We start from the raw sequence: 9,263 nt of genomic DNA on the forward strand, positions 1-9,263 counted from the left end.
TGTCTGATGGCAGATTGTGGCCCAGCTTCCTGACAGATTTCTTCTTGTTTGCTTTGATGTTTTACCTTCCTTCTGTATCGTCTGTTTTCTTTTTCTCGGCACTGATTCGGGATCCTTGCAGCCAGCTGTAGCTTCTCCTGGAAGAACCCCAGTTACATGCACAGGTACAGAAACGATGCTTTTTTATTCGCAGAGCGCCTGCAGGATACTAACAGCCTAGCTCCCAGCAGGGCTGGGAAGCTCAGGTTACAATGCGGGGACACGTCAAACCTGCTGCCAGTGCCCCCTCCAGAGGGCGAGGCTGAGCCTGAAGAATGTCCTGCCGCTAATCCTTATCTAGGGAGGGGGTAATATTTGCCAGGTGCGCTCTGGCCTCCTATAGTAAATCTCTACTGTTACTCCCCTACTTTCATGTGAAACACAGGTTTAGCACCCTCAAAGTGGACTTTACACGGGTAACTTACACCAGGGGTCAGTTTAGCCCATCAGTTTAAACCAATACATGGTAAATAAGTAATAATAATAATAATAAACCCTAATTACTGAGAAGCAAAACATCTCAATTAGTAAGCATGAAATTCAATCAGGATTTCCTAAGGCAATCTGCCTGTTCCTGCAGCCTCATCATGGAAGTGGCTAATTTCATTAAGTCTGTTTCTTGATGGTCTTCAGCCCTACTACTGTGATGCTAATATTGTCCTGTTGTATTATCTCTAGAGAATGAGTGGCCAATTTGAGCCCCTTAATATAATTTGGCCCCTAAGTTTCAAGGGGATCTATTCACCAGATTACACCGTCTCTTCTCGGAAGTTGGGTGATGAAGTCTGGAAAGCCGTGAACATGTTATGTCGGACAGGTAAGGCATTAATGATATAGCTCTTTATATTTGAAAACAAAAACCAAAATGCTGACGCAAACTATGCAAAGCAAAGACAGGGTTCCTAACAAGAGCTGAATGTTCAGATACACAAAAAATGTGACTTCAGTTGGTGATAGATACTGCAATCACATGCAATCTCTTTGGGGGCCATACTGTATTAAATCTATAAATGGTTTATGTATGATTTTGTTCCACTCCATGGGGGTAGGGGGAGGGAAGGGAACTACTGCTCATCCAAGAACTCAAAACAGTGAGAGGTGATTGAGGTGAATCACTGAGACTAAACAGGAGTTGTTTGGATATACTGGTTCAAGCTGGGTTTTCCAGAGACAGGGAGTTAAAGAAAGGGCTTTTGGAATAAAAGGATGAACTTGAATTGACTCAGGGCCATCTTTCTGATCCAGAAAATAGACAAGATCTTCTTGTCCGGGGGGGGGGTCGGGGAGGGAAACTCTTTCAGAAGGGTTGGGAAAGACTTTGGCCTGCTAGGGCCCCATAAGAGTGATGGGTGACTCCTGGTATGTTTAGTGTGTGTTTAAATCTGCTTCTTGCTTTTATGTGTGGTCTCTGGAATGCTTTTACCCTAAGAATAAAGGTGCTTGGGTAGTACCTTGTAACATCCTCATGGCCCTGGGAGAGAAAGCAACACCCAGGTGCTGGCTATTAGGCAGGCTGGCTTTCTGGAGATATCACAGTGTAATACTCCGATGGGTATTTGTGCTGAGGTGCTGCAAATGCATGTGTGAACAAGAGACTTATTCAAAGCCTCACTCTGTTTATAAAAGTTTCAGTCATCCAATCCAGGAGCAGAAACACCACCCGGTGATTATTCGGAGCGTCACTTTCTCTTACTTAACCTCACCAGTCAGAGCAGACACTGACTTCAAAAGAGAGTGTAGCCGAACTATGCAGACAGAAAGGGGTGACTGACTGCTCCTGCTTGGGACGTGCTCGGGAGTCAAAGGCAGCCTTTGAACGGCCACTAGAGGGAGCAGACGCCTTGGAAATAGCTCTGGCCTGGGAGAGTTTGCCAACTTGAAAACTGTCTGCCTGACTCCATGACAGCTGAGTTCTGTTAGTGAATGTTGTGTTTAAATGCTTTGGTGCCACCCATCCCTTCAAGGTGAAGGGGGAATTGTGGCTTGTTTTGGTGGCTGTACTAAAAGGATTGTCTCACAGCAAGATGTGGGTTTTTTCTTGTCCACACTATAACATTAGTTTCTGTGTCACGGTGTCCCCTGGGCCTCTGAGCTAGCTTGGAGTTTTACATTTGCCGAGAGCACTTCTCCTTACCATTTTACCCCTTATTTGCTTGTTATATGTGGATTTCAATATATGTCTTTGCATCATTTGAAAAATAAAGTTTGCCACATGTACAGCTCTCTGTTCCCATCCTTGAGGGACTGGATGGTCCTGGGGAATGAAATGAACGAAGAAGCACTGATCAGACCCCCAACTGAACGTAGAGATTCAAAGTGCTGGTTCAAAGTTTTTAAAATGTTTGTTGTTGTTGAGCAAATCACATTATAACGCTTAGTTGTTTTCTTTGCTTCCCTGAGAAGATGTGGCTGCCTGATTTGTTAGGACATACAGCATAGACTGCACAAGCAAAAACCACTTGAATGTCCAGGCCCCCGCAGCCCACACGTACCGTAGCGAGAGACAGTTAGGAGAGTGCTCATGTAACTGCTTCTACTGCATTGCTGAGAAATGTTTGTTAGTGGGAGCGCTGTCCTTGAAACTGACGGCTCTGGTCCAGTTGCAGCTCCCTCGGCACTGCCTGCTAGCCGTCTCTACTCAACTCGGGAGCTCAGAAGCAAACTGGCCCTCCATGGTGTCTGCATGAGGAGGACTAGGGATTTCCATTGTATTTATCTCCTCTCCAATCATTTCTGTTAGCATTTCATGCAACTAGAGGTGACTTGCTTGGGGGCGGGAGGAGGGTCTGTGCCCATTGCTGGGGAAATTTTAAAACTGTGAAAAAGGAGAGGAAAGAGGTAATAATGTTGCCGGGATCCAAAGTTGCTTAGGATATCTCCAAGTGAAATGTCTCTGGACTTCTGGGGAAAGCTGCTGAACCAGTGTTAACAACAGAAGACTCAGACTGGTAATAGGATTCCTCCAGAGCCGTGAGAATCATGCAAGCGTTAGTAACAGAATCGTTAAGTGCACGTGAAATGCTGGGGGCCATTTCTTTCTCTACAATCGATTGGACTGTTGTGGTTCCCATTGCCACAGCATTTGTGCACCTCACAGTGTTCAATGGGTTTATCCTCACAACCGCCCTGTGATTCTCCCCCTTGTACAGGTGGGGAACTGAGCCACAGTCAGACTAAGAAGTAGGTTTTTGAAGGGATTTAGGCACCTGACTCCCACACCATTAAACATCTGGCCTGAAGTGACACACGCTTCCAAGGTCACACACATCTGTACAATGGGAATAACTTACTCTGCTAGGGATGGAAGCTGTTTCTGTAAGAGCAAAGTATTACGAGTATAACCCTTCTACCCATCAGAGTTGGCAGCAACAAGGGCCGGGTTCAGTATCTAGAGGTTTCATTCCAAAAACACAATGTAAAACTGGCTCGAGCCTCCACCCAGTGACCTGGGACAAATATATACCACCCCCGCTGGGCACCTCCAAGAGGCAATACTTCCCCTCTCGCAAGCACAGAGTCTGAGGGTAGCAAAAGCCTTTTAATAACAGAGAGAAACAATGTGGCATTATGTTGGGGAAACACCACCAACAGGATTCATAACACAACCCATGAGCAAAAATCCCACCCCAAGCAAATTGGGGCGTGACCTTTCCCTTTGGTTCTTGAGTCCCGCAACCCAAAGTCACCCAAAGTCCCAAAAGTCCAACAACCCAAAAGTCTCCATCCCTGGTCAGTGCAGCACTAGAGTTTGAAAGTTTATCTGCAGAGTTTTACCTCCCAACCTGGGTGGATATGGGGGGGCGGGGGGGTTTAAGGAGCACCTTAAGTGGTCCAAAGCCAATTGCCCCAACCTCTCCATGAGGCTCCGCTCCACTCCACCAGCCGTCCCACGAATTGCTTCACGCTGCCAGCCGCCCCCATAAGCTGCTCCAGCCATCCCGCAAACCACTCTGCTCCAAGAGCTGCTCTGCTCTGCCAGCCGTCCCGCAAGCTGCTCTGCAATATATCTTCAGGCTCCTCCACTACTTAACACAACACTCAGTGATTTCAGCTCTTGTAAGTTCAGCTCTTTTGTGATTTCAGCTTGTAGTAGGAGAGCCTCAGGGCTGGTGCACCGTTGGCCCAAAGTGAATTCAGCTCAGTTGCCTGTAATTAGACTCCTAATGGAATCAAAATTAGCTCTGATATTCCACAATGGAGAAAGAAGAAAGTGCAATTAGCATGTAAGACCCTCACCAGAGGGCCCATACCACCAGATATTAACACCTATCCTCAACCTCTCTGCATTCACTGAGTTTTGGAACCCATGTGCCTCGCCTAGCGAGTGCTACTTAGTTGGGGGCGAGTCCCTCCATCATAACAAAAGGCCAAGTACAGTTCCACTATCCTTGATTCACACAATCAGAATAATAACAATTTATTCTTCCTGCCCCAATAACAGAGAAACTGGGGATCCCACAGCAGCCAAAGTGACCATTTGGGCAGCTATGGGCTCATGCTAGGCGGGATGGGTATGCCTATGCAAATGAGATCAGCGCCTGAAGTTCTTTTCCACAACTTGCCACAACTCACCACCAGATGTCAGGGTGGAGCTCATCCTGACTCTGCTTACACGAGTAATGTTATCTATAATAAATGGCAGACTTTTTAATACAATATAATGCAGGTAGGAAGAGTTCTCACATTATGGGAGAGGATAGATTGCACTGGAGACACGTGCTCAATGTGAGAAAGCTAGGAATTTCCTCTCTGGGCTAGGAGAGTGGGTCAGCATATTAACAGACATCATCACATTAGAATAATTGCCGTGACATCAGCAAGCCACATACATAATCCTTAATGCTGGGGAAATCACACATAGTTTCAAAATAATTAAAAATGGGATTAACCTGGATGCCAGCCATGGCCTTCCTAATTACTGATGAATAAAGCTAGCCGAAAAGGCCAAGGCGACCGAGGCAGCATCAACTGTGTTAACACTTCCAAATGATCAGTTCTGAGCAATCTGGTCATGTTAGCCATGGGTATAATCTGAGATTTTATCACAGAACCAGTTTGACTGGACTTCAGAGGGGATTAGTGGGCAAAGGCAGGGGAAAGGAGCATTCATAGAATATCAGGGTTGGAAGGGACCTCAGGAGGTCATCTAGTCCAACCCCCTGCTCAAAGCAGGGCCAATCTCCCAATTTTTGCCCCAGATCCCTAAATGGCCCCCTCAGGGATTGAACTGACAACCCTGGGTTTAGCAGGCCAATGCTCAAACCACTGAGCTATTCCTCCCCCCTAGATCTGCAACAGAGCATGCAAAGGAAGCACAGCTTTTGCAGGACATCCAATCAATGGAAGGAACTATTTCTACCCAGGACTCAAGATGCACCAGGCATTAGCCATTGCCTCGCCATCTCCCTGAGTTGCTATAACTAGGGGCTGTATGGAGAGTCAGCGGGGGGTAAAACGAGACCGAAGAATGGCGTGGTTTTAGTGCCGGAGCCTACAGCGGGAGGGGAAATTGCTCAGCATGTCACAGGATCGGGCCCTTTGCCACTACCGGGCTTGGAGGTCAAATGTAGAATGAGCATTTGTTAAGCTCATGCAAGCATCTTTAGAGCCCTGCTACTGTTTACTCCTCTTCTGCTGCTGTCATTATTGCTTTGATGTCTTCCTCCTCCACTGTCTCCACCTCTCCCACACTGGCACCAAAGGGGGTTTTTGAGGCTAATGCAGTGCATGTAATGCTGCACTGGGAAGCACTCCTGGAAACGAAACCATGCATGGCAACCCACTGACAAGCCTGTCTGCTAGAGAAGTGTGAGCCGCAGGTTCTTGCTTCGCAGGGAACAGCCTGCCAGCCCGCGTTTCTGAGAGCAGCAGAGCTGGTGGCGTGGGGTGAGGCAGAGAAGGGGCTGGTTGCTGCCCCCTGAGTCTGGGGTCTGGGTTGGTTGGTTTGTTTGTTTAGCAGCAGCCCTGGCCCTAACCTATTTTCGAGCAGCCGCAGTCTCATAGCACCCCCTAGAGGCCAGCCAGAGTAGCCGGCGCACAGTTGCAGTCTGATCGCAACACTCCCTCGACACCAGGCGTTTCATGGGGTCAGTGGTACAGCAGCGGGCCATGCCACCGACTGGGGAATTCTCCGTTTGGGATGCGTGTCCTGCTTCCGGATGGAGTGGTGCAAATAGTTCATTTTGGGGGAGAAACTCCATCCCTGTATTCTCAGCGGGTGGACGCGAGCGTGGGACATCACTGGGTGAGATATTTTGAAGACGTGACTGCCAAGAACGCTGGTCGCAATTTGATTCTGTTTCAAAATTAGCAGCAGCGGTAAACATTTCTATTGCAGCAGAGCTCAACGGCCTGAAGGGGGCTTGGGTGCTGCCTTGTGCTGGGTGCAGTACAAATGTATTGTTACCGTTCATCTTGGCAGGAGGAATTGTCACACGTTTGCCTGCTCGTGGCAGCAGAGTGATGAACCGTACAACTGCTTCAACGCATAGTCGTGCGGCGTTCCGAGGGCGACTCCACCCCTCCAGAGCAGCCGTTCTCAGGCTACTGCAGAGCAGAGCCCTCTCCATCACCACAGCTGTCTGTCACACCCACGGCCTGAGCTGGGGCCCTCGCCAGGACTGGGGCAGGCAGAGACGATTGCGCCTTTCAGAAGCATTCTGCTGCGCTGTGCTAAGCCACAGAGCATTTCAGCGGGCGCGGGGCAGAGTCCCGGTACTGGGGCTCCGTGAAAGCGATGGTGAGTATTTTTTTCAGGAGACTTATTGCAAAAACCACCAAACCCCCCAGTCTGCCTTGGGTGCTTTAAATTGCCCCCCTTCCTTCCCCCTCCCCCCAGATTTGCTTTTCTGCAATGTATGCTTGTGAGGGCATCGAAAACAGCCATGTGGGCTGGAGTGGCAGCCCAGTTTCGGAGCTCTCCCATAAAGGTGTGCTCAGCCCTGCCTGCCATTGTCATTTGGGCAGACACTGGGAACTCCAGGAGGCATGCTGTTGATTTACAGTTCTGCACCACAGCTACAAAGGAGCCCTGGCCCAAATGGCAGAGGAGAGGCCTCGGAGGAGTGTGATAATGGAAGATTTATGTTTCCTCCATATATTTTTGAGACGTGGTATTAATGTCCAGTCGGTTGGAATCCCGACTGCACCCCCATGTCAGGAAGGTCGGACACCAGGTGAACTGTATATAGGTGTCTCCTGCAATAACCTAAGGAACTAATAGTATCTCCTTAGCATTGATTGCTCTCACAGGGTCAAGAGAAGAAAATGGACAGCTCCTAAGAGAGGTTTGTCTAACCTGTTCATTAAAAACCTCCAAAGATGGAGAGTCCACAATTTTACAAGGTGATTGTCCCAATGTTTAACAACTCTGACAGTTAGGAAGTTTTTCCTAATGTCTGACCTAAATCTCCCTTACTGCAACTTAAGCTCATTGCTTCTTGTCCTATCTTCAGTGGGTAACGAGAACAATTTATCGCCCTCCTCTTTTTAACAACCTTTTAGGTACTTGAAGACTGTTATCATGTCCCCCCTCAGTCAGCTCTTCTCCAAACTAAGCAAACCCAATTTTTTCAATCATCCCGTATCGGTTATGTTTTCTAGACCTTTGATCATTTTTGTTGCTCTCCTTTGGACTTTCTCCAATTTGTCCACATCTTTCCCTAAGTCTGGTGTCCAGAACTGAACACAGTACTTCAGCTGAGGAGCTATCAGTGCTGAGTAGAGTGGAAGAATTATTTCTTGTGTCTTGCTTACAACCTTCCTGCTAATACAGCCCAGAATGATATTCACTTTTTTTGCAACAATATTACACTGTTGAGCCATATTTATCTTGTTCTCCGCTATAACCCTCAAAACCTTTTCTGCAGTACTTCTTCCTAGGCAGTCACTTCCCATGTTGTATTTGTGCAATTGATTATTCCTTCGGAAGTGGAGTACTTTGCATTTGTCCTTATTGAATTTCATCCTGCAAAATGCAGACCGTTTCTCCAGTTTGTCAACATCATTTTGAATTCTAATCCTGTCCTCCAAAGCACTTGCAACCCCTCCCAGCTTGGTATTGTCTGCAAGCTTTATAAGTGTACTCTCTCTCTCTGCCATTATCTAAATCATTTATGAAGATATTGAACAGAACCAGGCCCAGGACAGATCTTTGTGTGACCTCACCCAAGGCGCCCTCCCAGCTTGACTGTGAACCACTGATAACTACTCAGAGTACAATTTTCCAGCCAGTTGTGCACCCACCTTACAATAGGACCATCTAGGCTATATTTCCCTATATATCCTCAGAGACAATCGTTTTTATTACAAAGCTTTTAATTAGGGCTGGAGAGAGCTCTAGGAATGTGGTGTGTGTATATATATATATATTTTTTAAAAGCAACAATAAACCAATTGTTCTGAAATCTGTAATTATGAATATTCCCTGTGGTGCAGGGGTGAGAGCAAGCATTGCTCTGCCTGTTATTAAAACTCCTTGTTTTCTAATTATTTTCTGATTTCGCAGTTGTTCATCTGAAGTGCCATGTCCTGTGTTAGCTCCCTGGGGGATAACCTTCCATTACCGTTCTCTTCCATAGTCAGCTTCAATACACAGAGTTAGCTGCCCAGGCTCCTTTACTGACGACATTTAATTTCACTTTTCATGGGGATGTAAACAGGGCCAGAACCAGGGATTTGCAGAGTTGAAAACACAAGTCTCTACAGCTTGAGCTATAGGGCCAAGCTCTCCAACAGAGCTGGGACAGACCCGTATCCTCTGTAGACCACATACACACAAGGGGAAGTGGCCGCTTCCCCAGGGCCCAGCCCCAGTCTCCACCTCCCTGCCACCAGCGCTCCACTCCACCACAGCCGACTCCAGCCGGTGCCCGGATGTGTGACACTCACAAGGGCAGAGCTGGAGTCAGTGGGAGCCAGCCTGCACCATCTAGTCCCTAACCGGGATTGTTCCCCTCCACTGTATTTAACCTTCATGCCATCACCTTAACGACCCTGGACAATCCAGCCTCTGGCGCACCATTCCCTTCAATCCACCAAGCCTTTACGCTCAGCACCATGGGTGGCAGGTGAAGCTTCCCCTGAGGGAGGCTAGCTCCCTGTCCCACCTCTTCCACCCTCGCTCCACCCCGATCCCTCTCTCTGCCCCACTTCCCCGCAGGGACGGGGAGGAGAGGAGGGACTCACCGGGCAGAAGCTGCAGCAGGCGGTGGTAGTGGTGGCCT

The sequence above is a fragment of the Lepidochelys olivacea genome, assembly GCF_965140295.1.
Source record: "Lepidochelys olivacea isolate rLepOli2 genome assembly, chromosome: 9".
NCBI classification, from domain to species: Eukaryota; Metazoa; Chordata; order Testudines; family Cheloniidae; genus Lepidochelys; species Lepidochelys olivacea.